This window comes from Convolutriloba macropyga, chromosome 4 (genome assembly GCF_964194025.1).
Source record: "Convolutriloba macropyga chromosome 4, txConMacr16.3, whole genome shotgun sequence".
Lineage (NCBI taxonomy): Eukaryota > Metazoa > Xenacoelomorpha > Acoela > Convolutidae > Convolutriloba > Convolutriloba macropyga.
The window spans coordinates 40,732,873-40,744,865 of record NC_134471.1 but is presented as its reverse complement, the minus strand read 5'-3'; positions in this window follow the sequence as shown (position 1 = coordinate 40,744,865).

Below are 11,993 nucleotides of genomic sequence, written 5' to 3'. Positions count from 1 at the left end.
TTTCAATCATAGCAAAAAATCAGAACGTTTCAGGGCCATTAACATTCAATTTTCCATCTAACTGACTAAGTTCTAAGAACTCTACGTATACGTTGGAATATAATTCGGGGAAGCCTAAAGCAGTTAGAGTTCGGATGCGAAAGCTTTTGCGCCGAGGCGGAGCTTGAATCACCACAAGACTAATTAATCCCAGAACTATTTTCCAATTTATATAGACCCGGAATTTGCTGTTTCAACTCTCAAGTATCATGTTTTTTCATGTTGACACAACAGAGCTCCAAAAACAATCCTTTGTCTTGTTTTCCCCTTAAAATTAAAACCATACTTGTACTTGGAACAACTTGGATACGTTTGCAAAATTTACAGTTATTTTGTTCGTTTCTGATAGTTTCAAATTTAGTCCATTAATTTCCTAGCGTGTCGCTTAGTTGTAGCAATGGTTCTCTGTGGCAAAAAATGCACTCGATGCGAAAATCCTTTAAAACCGACTTAGGGTTCAATTGCATTGTTATTTTCTGAAACATCTTATTTGTTAATTGAAATTAGTTTACACAGCTCCTTATGCAGACAAACAGTTTAGTCCTCTAAAAAGAAGTGGGGTTGGCAAAACTGCGAACTTCATTCGATATGTTTTATAGTTTTACAATATTAATCCCCGGCAGGTTTTATTTGTTACCGTCTGTTTGTTAAGATCAGCGTGTTCAGACACCTAACTAGAACGTCAATTACATCATTTTCTTTGTTAATCAGAATTTTCAGTTATATAAATAATTTTTACTGCACATTCTGAATGAAAACATACAGTATGGCCATTATAAAATAATTATAATTTAATAGCATAACAACAGATGTTCTTATTTTCTTAGTTACAGCTGTTGTAATACTCCCAACCAGGGTCTCTTTGTATATCAAACATCGACAAAGATGAAACTTCAATAAATAATGCTTTCAGATGCAAAAGCACGAGTAAATGATGCTTCCAATGCTAAAGTACGTTGGTACACGATGCTTCAGATGCAAAGCAACACTTAAAAATAATGCCTCAGAAGCCAAGGTGCGTTTAAAAGAAAATTTCAGATGCAAAAGTACGTTTGTAAATGATGCCTCTAAGGCAAAGGTAAGTTTGTAAATAAATCTTCAAATGCAAGGCTAAGTTTCTAATTTCTGCTTCAGACACAAAGGTCCGTTTGTAAATGATGCTTCCAATGCAAAGGTACGTTTTTAATTGATGCTTCCAATGCAAATGTACGTTTGTAAATTATGCTTCAGATACAAAGGACAAAGAGATTTATAAATGATGCTTCTCAGACGAAGGTCAGATAATAAATCTTTCTTCACAGATAAAGGATCGTGCATCAAACATGGTTCGCAGCTAAAAGTCCGAGTAAAAATCATGCTGTGCAGATAATTGAAAGTCTGTACATACGCAACGCATAGGCAATCGGAAATTATTTTTGCACTTAAAATATGTCATGAATCAAACTATGAATTATTGAAACTCAATGATTCAGCCCTGAAAATACTTGGGAATAAACTTCGGGAAGTAATTTTGTGCATCTGTTAATAGCTTTCATAAAATACGTTGTAATCGTATTTTAGAATGAGTTTAAATTTCAAATTAATATGTTTGCTATTGTGCATTTTTCTACTACACCTAGCTTTACGATAGATTTCAAAATTTTTAGAGTGCTGTGCATTTTTAGTATCATTATTTTTGGGTACCATGCAAAACAATTGAATTAACTCTGTATTATGTTGTGAATTGTTTATCTTCGCGACTGGAATTTTTTTAAAACATTCTGGTTAGTTGCTGAACATAAACTAAGTTTTCAAAGGGTTTTAAATCATAACAAAAAATAAGAATAATTCATGGTCATTAAAATTAAACTTCCAGTCTAACTGGCTAAGTTCTACGAACTCTACGTATACCTTTGTATATGGTTCGTAAAAGCCTAAGGCAATTAGAGTTTGTAGGCGAAAGTTTTTACGCCGAAGCGGAACTTGAATCGCCAGAGTAATAATGAATCCCAGAAATATTCTGCAATTTATTTAGTCCCGGAAATTTCTACTATCAAGTATCTTGTTTTTTTTTCATGTTGACACAACATGACTCCAAAAACAATACTTTGATTCGTTTTCACCCTTGAAAACAATATTTGAACTTGGAACAGCTCGAACAGGTTTGCAAAATTTACCTTTAATTTGTTCGTTTTTGATAATTTCAAAATTAGTCCATTAATTTCATAGCGTGTTGCTTAGTTGTAGCAGTGGTCTCTGTGGATAAAAATGCACTGGATGCGAAGTTCCTTCACAATCGATTTAGGGTTGAATTGCATTTTTTTCTGAAACATCTTAGTTGTACGTTGACATTAGTTCATACAGCTCCTTATGCAGAAGAGCAGTTTGTTTAGTCCCTTAAAAAGAAGTGAGATTGGAAATTTAATCGAACTATCTGATGCTGCCATGTCTTTTCAACTGCCAACTTCAAACAATAGGTTTACAAGTTTACAATATTAATCCCAGGCAGCTTTTATTTGTTACCGTCTAGTTGTTATGACGAGTATGTTCAGACAAGCAACTAGAACGTCATGCACGTCGTTTTCTTTGCTAGTCAAAATTTTCAGTTTTATAATTTACTTTTACTGCACATTCTGAATGAATACACACAGTATGGCTATTATAAAAATAAACGAAAATTTATAGTATAACAACAGAAATTCCTTTCATAGTTAGAGCTGATGTAGTACTACCAACCTGGGGCTATTTGTACATCCAACGTCGACCAAGATGAAACATCAGTAAATAATGCTTTCAGATGCAAAAGCACATTTGTAAAGGATGCTTCCAATGCAAAGGTACGTTTGTAAATGATGCTTCAGATGCAAAAATACGTTTATAAAGGATGCTTCAGATGTAAAGGTACGTTTATAAACGATGCTTTAGATGCAAAGGTACCTTTGAAATTGTTGCTTCAGACGCAATAGTACATTTGTATATTATGCTTCAGACGCAAAGGTACAATTGTAAGTGATGATTCCAATGCAAGGTACATTTTTAAATGATTATTCCATTGCAAAGATACATTTGTAAATGATGAAAAGGAACTGAAAACAATTGAAATTCAGTGATTCAGCCCTGAAATGCTTTGGGACCAACTCCGTGAAGTAATTTTGTTCATCTGTTAATAGCTTTGATAAAATACGTTGAGATCGTAACTTAGAATGATTTTAAATCTCTAATTATTATGTTAGCTTATTTTGAACTTTCTACTACACTTAGTTTTACGATAGCATTCAATCAATTTTCCGGTTGTGCATCATTAATATCATCGATTTCTGGTTACCTTTCAACAGAACTGATTTAACTCTGGATTATGTTGTAAATTATTTACCTTTGCGACCGAAGAATTTTTTAATTTTGTTGTTAGTTGCTGAGTCTAAATTAAATTTTTATAGAGTTTTCAGTAATAATATTAAATGAGAATGTTTATGGGTCAATAACTCTAAATTTTCCATCCAATTGACTAAGTTCTACGGACTCTACGTATACGAGTTTGGAGGCGAAGGTTTTTGCGCCGAAGCGGAGCTTGAATCGCGGCAGGAATATTGAATCCCCAAACTATTTTCTTTTTATTTAGACCCTAAATTTGCTGCTTCAACTCTCAAGTATCATTTTTATTCATGTTGAGACAACAAAACTTCCAAAACAATCCGTTGTCTCGTTTTCACCCTTGAAAACCATATTCATATTTGGAACAACTTGAATAGGCTTACAAAATTGGCAAAGAATTTGTTTTCTTAATTCGCAATAGCACTTCAGATAATTTTTTCCAATAAGCTTTTCTTACACTTCTGTTTTGTGCAAGAAATTCTCTCTCTTTCTACCAGGTTGCTCAATATATACCACGCTGTAGTTGACAGTTTTCGAAAAAGTTTGATTAAGACTGAAAACAAGTGTGAAAACATCATAAACAGAATGTGCACAATGACTTCTTACTAGCGGAGTCCCTAAACTTGGAGCTGAGGCTCAGCCTTATTGTTGAGGTTTAGTAGCGGCAAATTTAGATCCTAATGTGAGTTTTTCAAGCTACCTCGTATGAAGCCCTTATTTGAAAAATGCGTCACTAAGTAATTGCATTCCGTGATTCATGAATTGCATATTTTCACCCCGATCGTTAGTGAATTGTCAAAAATATATTGTTTCATCTCTTCAATTGTAATAAACCTTTGTATCCCAGTTTGTTGTCCTGGTCTGTTTCCGTCTATTTAAATTGATTTGCAGTAGGTGCGGACAGTTGTGTTGGCAGATTTTAGGTAAAATGTAATTACAAATTTGTCTAAAAGGTTCTGAAATAGTCGAATGAACAAAGAGACGTGAGAGCCCTTGGCATCCCCCTGACCGTTCAAATACAAAATCAGTCCTGCATTAATGCTTTGATTTTGATTTGAAGTTCGAACTTGAACAATTTTCGTTTCCAGTCTCTGAAAGTTCAGATAATTCGAGCTCCTTGCAAGGTCTTGAAGTGTTTGTACTTCTGGTATCTTGACAATCATCATGTTATGTCGCGAGTAGGCTTCGCTCAAGCATAGATTGTCAACTATTGAACCGTTATTCTTGACCTGGTCCAAAAAAATTTTGACATCAGAACTGATTGCTGAAAAGTTGCATTTCCAGATCAAACTTTTAACATTCAGATCCTCATTATGCGAACTATCGTCTGTATGTGCGGCGACCAGTTCATCACATCGGCTGTGAAAATTTGGACTCTGAGAATTGAATTCCTCAGTCGATTTGATGGGCACCTTTTCACTCTGAAAAAATCCCAACTTTGGCAACTTAACATCATCAGCCAATTTTTTAAGCCCAACCTTCTGTCTGGTATCGGATTTGGATAATAAATCGTTATGCAGTTTAGCTGACTTTGACTTGAATGCTACGAATGCTTGGCCAGCATTACTGAGGGCAGCAAGGAAAATCGTATTCTATGGTCGGCTGTCTTGGTTTAATGAACCACTTGATAATTTAGTCGCGTCTGATATTCGGGTTTTTAAAGCCGATAAGTTCATTCTAACTTTTCATCTTATTTAAAAAATAAGAAAATTGTCAATTTTAACACTAGCTAATTCTAACTTCAAATAGCAGAAACTGGTATTTGTATGCTATTATTGTAATTCTTGTGATTGTTAATCGGGTTTTTGTGATGGTTGTAAATGATGGATCACAGAACCGGCTTTGAATTGGGGACCAATATACACATTGTTCCAGTGAAACGCCATGACGTGGCAATAAATTGTGCACCTGGAAGTTTTTTGATGACGTCAGGTTTGTATTGCCAATTCAGCCAAACAATGAGCTAAACAGCAAAAAAAAGAGTCTTGCTCTTGCATTTGCACAGATTTGTGTTGCAAATGAAAACATATTCTTTTGAAACTTTAACAATGCTATAAGGTTTCACCATTATGCGTTTCTTTGAATTAAATCTCCACAAAAGAAGCTGAAAAAAATGAAAGCAAAGGGAAAACAATAAAATGAACTTTTGGAGGGATCATTTTTTACAGTCTAAGAATTGTTAACAATTGATGCTCTCTTTTTGCGAGATGTGTTTATACATTTTTCACGTAAAAATTCCACCAAAAAAGTTTTCTCAGTGACTATTTTTTATGTCGGTAAAAGTTCATATATGATGTGTTACTTGAAAACTATATGTATTGCCTATACCAACTTAAAACATAAAAACTTAAAACGTAGTGATTTAGCATTTTTATTCAAGTATTCAAGCATTTTTGTAATTTGCCTGTGCTTGGTTTTAGTATCAGTGAAAAGTTATCTTTTTTATTGGGCTCCTGATGACCTACTGGAAATCTGTTTTTAGATATTTGCTGTTTTTCACAATCTGTGTTTTTTGTCGTTCATTGACTTCCATATTCAGCAACAAATTTTTATAACTAAGACACTAGTTGTATATTAAGAAAACATTTAGCAGGTTTCCTATTACTCCTAGGACTGTTCACAAACACAATTAAGCCATTGAATTTGGTCTGAAATAATGACCAATAACATTTGAAGATTTCACAAAGTCATACACCAGTAAATTCTCAAAATGGTGGAAAAGGTTATCTGTAAATTTTTGTACAATAGATAAACTTTTTTATAATATAAAATACTTATTTCCAAGTTTTGAGTAACTATACTCTTTCGTTAAAAATGATTATGCAAAATGTTTTTTGCTAGCGAAACATCTCGCTAGTTCACGCAAAATACGAACTTATTCTTGTAGGAATAATTTGTCAAGCTTCTGAATAATTTGTTTAGCTCCTTTCATTTTTTCATATGTTTTTCTTGGATTCCTTCAATCGGCTTTCAAATTTATCTTGTAACTTTTATGCTGTTGACTGACGGCTGTTGGCCAAGTTTCTTCAAAGAAGAATAAATATTTATCAAATTAAACTGATTATCTAATCAATGAATTATTTTTCTGAATGTTTTTGTTTTTAATTGATATGAATTAGGATCAAACCAAAAACTTGTTTCAAAATACATAATTCGGCTTAAACTAAGTTGTAATTAACCTAATAATTGTTCGTTGAAGTGCAATCATATGAATAACTTAATTGGTTTCTTTGTTAATTGTTGTTTATATGTTTGTCTTTATGTTTAGTTGGTACTATTTTGTCTTGGACTATTTTCTCTGGGAAAAATTTGCTATTCGAGACTGTTTTGTTCTGGACTATTTTGTCTGTTTACTGAATGAAACGAATGGTTATTTCAGTTAATTGGAAATTTGATTTTTGGTAAAAAAAAAACCACTCATGTCTCAAAAACAAACAAAAGCGTAGTGTTTTCAAATCGAAAACACAACTCCACATCCTTTCTAAAAAATTGGGGACTCAGATACGGGTTTTCTTGTACGAGAACTGATAGGAAATATCTTTTTAGAGATATTACCGCTTGAGAAGACTGTGGCATTACTAAATGCATTGCGAAGTTCTATAATCATCTGGTTTTGGTTGCATCAAACTATTGAAAAATCAAACGAATTTGCAGTTTACTGTACCTTGCGTGTTCTACGACTTTAATTGAAGAAAACAAGAAAAATGAATCTTCGAAAGCCTGAAAAAGGGAGAAACGGTTATTTTTGACTTCTGTTGTTGGTATGCCGTTTTCGTTACTTATCAGTCGCTTTTAGGCATTGCAAGTTTTCTCAACCCAGGATTTTTTTTCAAACCATTTTCAAGCTCTCTACTGCTCCACTAGGGTTTGGATATAATGCAAAAGTTTAATGTGAGAAATGCATTCAAAAATAATTTGACATGCACGTGAAACGCAAATTTACAGTGCTATTTTCGGATCTGTTTTACATCTTTATCTCTTAGTTAATTGAGCTTGATCTGGAGACATCTGTTGTAATTTTGTTGCTGTACAACTAAAATTAAATTTGAGTATTCAATATAAACATGTGCAACGGTAATACCAATATGTACAAAACTGTAAATATAGGTAGAAATATGTACAAAAAGTCACAGTTTTCGTCAGCAAATTTTAACATTAGAGCTTACAAGAATTAGAATATCAATAAAAATTGAGAATTCAACTATATCAATTAGACTTTTATTTCCGAGCCAAAAACCAAAGTTGATTTTTGCAAGTTCCTGCAAGATTCTTGCAAAAAATAAGTCTTATACAATCTTGCAAGACGAAGTAAACTTTTTCTTGCATCTTACGAGATTAATTGTTCCCACAATTAAAAAAAAATGGGAGAACATAATGCTAGCCCCACTTTTTTGTTCAGACAAATTTTGGCTTCTTTTGAAGGCATCCCAGGAAAACAGATGTGGTATCAATTTGAAGCTCACGGCCTCTAGAGTTTCACTACAAAGAATTTGCTTTTCTGTAAAGGTTTTTCACTGTGTTCTGGTCAAAATTTCAGGCAATTTAGACTAATTTGTGATCAAATTAAGCTAAAAATTTGATCAAAATTTATTCAAATACGACAACTAGGGTATTTTCGGGCAGCTTCGAAAAACAACTATCTTGACGTTTTGTCAATGTCTATGATACAGAAACACAAAAAAAAATGCGTTTTAGAGAAAAAGTTGTCAAAAATTGTTCAGATGATTTCGAAAATTTTGACCCATCCCTCGCCTCTGTTAATCTATCTTTTCATTCAATATTAAAATTTGTTTTAAATATTTGTTTACATTTTGATAAACGGGGGAAAATCATATGAGATCTGATTTAAAATCGTAAATTGCTTAATTAAAATGGAAAAATCAAAAAATTATAAAATATTTCAAATCTAAACTGAAAAAATAAGAGAAATTTCCGGTTTTAGTGATAGAATGCACTTTGTTGGCTTGCATGAATAAACATCAATCAACAACGAATCTTTCTGCATTTCCTACTATTGGGACTACACTGAGATTTTGAAAAATCATATACTTATTTGAACTTTTTAAAGCTTTGATCAAATTTTATGCCACTAAAAAAATATTTTCTCCCATTTGTGTTATTCACGTAAAAAGATGCAATGATAATGAACGGTTAAGAGCAGCTCTATAAACTCAGTGGGCTATTATTGAATAATAATTTCAAGTAGTTTATATTGTTTTTTTGTGCAGACTTTTTCGTATTTTTTGATGATTTAGAGGTCATTTGGAAGTCTAAAATGAAGAAGCTTACCAAGTAGCAGAACCGATAATCAAAATGAAATAGCAAAGATAGCAGAGAAACATTGAATGTTAGTGCGCAAACAGCTATCTCTGAGATAAGAGAGAATTCAGATTTTCCTAAGTTTTAGTGACTTGACTTAATCTGACTGCTGTTTTTAGTTCTATCCCCGTTTCAACATAAGATTAGGTTTTGTTGCCAATGTTATTAAAATTTAAAAGATTAAACCCAATAGTGATCAGCTTCAACTGTGTAAATGTTATTCTGATTGTCTTTTTTACTTTGAAAATAATTTTTTCGACAAAAAAAAACATTGAAGTGTAATTATAATAATCCTATTCAACCTCTTTTTGTGGCTTGCCACATAATCATTGAGGATGACAATATTTATTGAAAACATAGTTTTTGTCTTATCAGTATCATTTGTATCCATGGAGATTACCTGCTTAGAAACGACATCAGAAGATATTCCTTTTTAATTTTTCTGACTTGTTTTCGTTTGAATTTGTTTTTTTTCTCTTGCTGTTGACAATTTTTCCAATCATTCAAAACAATTCAGAGTTCAACTGTTTTATCTCTATGTTCTTAAAAATTTTAAGGTCGTTTTATTCAGCAAAAAAATTTTCACTTTTATGTATTTAAAAATATTATTTATTCTTTAAATATTGATAAACGTTTCGTTTTTCTGTGCAAAACAAACATGATTAAGGTGTATATTTTTCTGTTTAGTGAACTATATGGAATTCTTTAGAGCTATAAAATACATTAAAGAAAGTCAAAGGAAGACAATATACAAAAAAGACAGCAATGAGCAATTCAGAACTCCCGTTTTTGTTTCGGACACAAAGTCGCAATGCTAATCACTAATTAAATGTAGAAAAAATTTATGAGGTCTAATATTTGTTTCCTGCAAAAACGGTGTTAAAATTACTTAAAACATAGGATTTTCAAATTAAAACTCTAAAAAACTGGCAACGACAAGAAGGAAAATAGAGCAAAATAGATGGAAAACATGTCAGAGCAAAAATAAAAAAAAACTGTTTTACGAAAAAGATATCGTTTTTTAGCAGGTAATCTCTATGGTTATAAACGAAATTAAAAGCACAAGAAAAAGCTAATCGCATAGCTTTAAAAAGAACAAAAAATGAAATATAAAGAGTAAAAAAATGCATATGAGGTTAATAAATAACAAAATAGCTTTAAGTCACGGATTTAAGTAAAAAGAGCTCAAGTTTATTTTAGGTGACAACAAAGAAATAATAGTGAGGTGACAAAATAAACAATTCCAGGTGCATCAGTGAGCGTTTCATTTAATTTCACCGTGTAAAAGCTATCAAAACTTTCTAGCTGTTTCAGTGCTGTTATGTAGAAAAACATCTCAAGAATGTGACCAAAAAAACCTCGCTATTTTTATTTAATTGCTTTCTTCTACAACTATTTTGTCAAAATTTATTCTAATGTTCTTTTTCTTTCTTTTCATTTTAATTTTGGTTCTATTTAAAGCCAGAAGGTTAGCATTCTTTGGAATAAATGAGATGCAACCTGATCAATCAATTCTGATGTGGTTGCGTAATTAGGGTTCTTATCTCAATCAGTTTAATGACGTTTTTTTTTAAATTTAAAACAACAGTTTTGAAATCTTATATATTATTTTTTCTCAGTTGCGTAACGCTATTTGGTTCATCGTTAACAGAAGACGTCAGTAGTCATGAAATAAATCAATTAGTTAGAGTTGTAATTTTTGTTGTCTATCTTCTCGTTTACGACTTTCTAAAACAAGTTCACTCATTTCACCTGCGTTTACCGCTTGTTTATACAACTGCCTAAGTGCATTTTGTCTTATATTTTACGAATTCTTGTTTGCTAAAGCAGCGTTTAGGAAATTTTGCAACAAAGACATGAAAAAAATGAGAATAATTTATGCGTTGATGATGTAACCCGCATAATCGATAAGTTATGAAATTTATTTAAAAAATTTAACAAATTCTACAATTTTTCCATTTCTCAAACAAGTTATTATGGCTACAAATTACTTAAAAGTAAATGGGTTTCTCTGGATACGCATGACGTGGAGCTGCTGCTTCCTTTTTGATTTTTGGTTTCATTTTTGATTACATAGATTAGAAAAAGTTTTTTTATTTAAAAATTTTGTAGATTCTACAGTCACTGTTACCAACGTTTTGGACTAAAACTTTCTTGCTGAGGAAGTCAGAGGGTATGAAAAATAGTTAACTTTGATTCAGAAGTCATCATTTCTGCTTTGGTTTTATTGAAAAAATCTTTAATTTCAAGAAAGAGTAACAGAAAAACTGATTAAGCTCAACAATTAAATAGATTATTCAAGCATTTGGGGTTCGTGTTTTACTTAGTACACGTTTTAGGAAGCTTCTGTTCAATAAAAAATTTCAAAAATAAAGTGCAATAAGCATTTCGTAATTGAAGGTTGCTTGGGTTTTTTGGTTAGTCTTTTCCTGTTGTTTCTGTTTCAAACTTTGATTAAAAAAGTTTAGCTTTTCGGCAGCTGGATGAAAACAATGCTTGGTTCTAGGCCATTCGTTTCTGAAATATCATTTTAGATATATTGATTTGATATATGTTATACTTTCAAATGCGAATGTGGCAACACTCTGTGTCAGGCACAGAACAAACGAACCTTCTTGTTTATATTTTCGGTCCATATTGATATAATGCAAGTTGAAAAAAGCTATAAACTTCGATCATCTCTAATCTAAAAGAACCAAAACTAAGAGCTGAAAAATGCAAAATCTACATTATTTTATTATCAGTTCCTATATACATCAGCAAGACTTCTCTTTGCAAATTTGATATTTCCAGATATGATTGCTTTAGGTAAGAGAGTAATAAACTGAAATAGAAAAGGTAGCAGAGAAACATTGAATGTTAGTGCTCAAACGGCTATCTCTGAGATAAGAGACGATTCAGATTTTTCTAAGTTATTGTGACTTGACTTGCTCTGACCGCTGCTTTTAGTTCTATCCCCTTTTCAACATCAGATTAGGTTTTGTTGCCACTGTTATTAAAATTTAAAGGATTAAATCTAATAGTGATTAGCTTCAACTGTTTAAATGTTATTCTGATTGTCTTTTTTACTTTGAAAATAATTTTTTCGAAAAAAAACACTGAAGTGTAATTATAATAATCCTATTCAACCTCTTTTTGTAGCTTGCCACATAATCATTGAGGATGACAATACTTATTGAAAAGATAGTTTTTGTCTTCTCAGTATCATTTGTATGCATGGAGATTACCTGCTTAGAAACGATATCAGAAGATTTTCCTTTTTAATTTTTCTGACTTGTTTTCGT